The sequence below is a fragment of the Helicoverpa zea genome, chromosome 12, assembly GCF_022581195.2.
Source record: "Helicoverpa zea isolate HzStark_Cry1AcR chromosome 12, ilHelZeax1.1, whole genome shotgun sequence".
NCBI lineage: Eukaryota > Metazoa > Arthropoda > Insecta > Lepidoptera > Noctuidae > Helicoverpa > Helicoverpa zea.
Genome location: NC_061463.1, coordinates 6,418,261 through 6,420,214, shown reverse-complemented (window position 1 = coordinate 6,420,214; position 1,954 = coordinate 6,418,261).

Below are 1,954 nucleotides of genomic sequence, written 5' to 3'. Positions count from 1 at the left end.
AAGGGGTCCTAACTTTACTGGATTTACTTTTTTTTTTCTTATATGAGTACTAACTAAAGCTGAAGAGTTTGTTTTCTTGTTTGAACGCGCTAAAGTCTTTAAAAAATATATCAGTGCTATATAGCCCATTTATTGAGAGATGCTATAGAAAGTATTTGGGAAAAGGCTAGGCAGATGCAAGAGGCTACTTTTTATACGACTTTGCGAAGTAGTTCCCACGGGACGCACTAGGTAGAAGCTAGTTTTAATATAAAACTATGAGTAACTCTAAAATAAACGCCCATGTATTATCATGAAATAGTAATCTGCGTCGTAGCACGTTGGATATGGCTCATTGTGCTACGAACGTCGTAGCTCCGTAGACTTGTAGCACACTCGTAGCGCTGGCGTAGCACCTGCCGCACTTACCGCAGATTACCGACCGTTTCCCCTTCTTAGCATAAAGAGTGGCATTTAGATCGTCTTTGCACGTTACGTCGTGAATTCTCTTACCATGTTTACAATGCCATAGAAAAAAATGAGGATAGTTTTAAAATTGAGATTGGAATTTATAAAGAAATCGTTTTGAATATTCCGGGAGACGGTAAAGATTTGTCGATACAAGTTGTCGGGTGTATCCCGTGTCTCCGGACAAATATTTTCCTATGTAACCGCTCCGAAGGCTAATATCGTTTACTTGCCGTCGTATTGAAGGAACTCGAGTCAACTTAATTACGAGCTTTCTTTGAGGGCCTCTGCGCGGTGCACAAACATTGAAAATGTGAAAAACAATATTGTATCGCGGGATTAACCGAATCAGTGTATGACCTTCAACGTTTTGTTATCGAAGATTTTCTGTGGAAGGTAATGATACCGTCGCATTTAATTTGGCTGAAGGGATCGTTTTAATTTAGAGGTGTCTATTACAATGAGAGATAGCGAATAACGATCATCGCTGTTACCTTCTGTGTTAAAAATAATATCAGATGCTCCAAATATCCGAACTTTTAGCTATATACATAAACTTGTACTTGTAGAAATAGGGATAATATTATTTGTTCTGCCTAAGTATTTCTTAGTCTTCTACGTTGACAAATTGTGGGAAGCCGAGTAACAAAACATAACGCTGTTGTCGGCCACAAGCAACGAATTGTGTCTCCAATAATGAGAGTAGGCCTTTATCCTCCCTCGGGACAGCCAGCGCCAGTCACCGCCAATGTTGTAATTATTTACTGAGCTTTATTGTGCTTCAGCCGTGTCAGATATTAAATGAACAACAAAACATCTCACAAATAAGTTGATCTGTGTAATAGCTCCACTCACTCCATTAGTATAATATCTACACATCTACATTCTTAATTACTCCGCACTCCACATTCCAACGCCTTGATTAAAATCTAGAGGCTTAACTAAGGCGTAAGCCTTTTGTGTACCTTCATATGTTACAATAATGGGTACATATTCAAAACGGAATGTGGGTAAGAAACAGGGGATGATGAAATCAGAGTGTTTGGCGGACTGTTGGTCAGGGAGGGGCGCACGCGGCGGTAACGATCTACCTTCCCCCTCCCGCCCGCGCGCCGCGCCCGCCGCGCTCTCGCCCGCCACCCACCTTCCATATTCGTCTTACATTTTATTATCTACCTACATTCAAAGCTAGCGTCCCGCTCACAGTACACTGTTAAAGGTTCCTATCTCCCAATTTCTTTACACATAAAATTCCCGAATAAGAATCGGGCAATATAATCTTATGGAAGTGAAATTTCAATTCTGTCTTCTATTTATGTGTGCGACAGTTTATTTTTAGCAGACACGAGGAACATTGGCTCCTTGTTCAACTTGCTCGCAAACTTGTCCGTTTTCGTAAATATTTAGTTTTTCTTCTTTCTGTATTCTCTTAACCTTGTAGACGTGGCGACAGCTTTGATGCCAAATCCGCTTATGTACAAGGATGGGCAAATGAAATGATGTCATA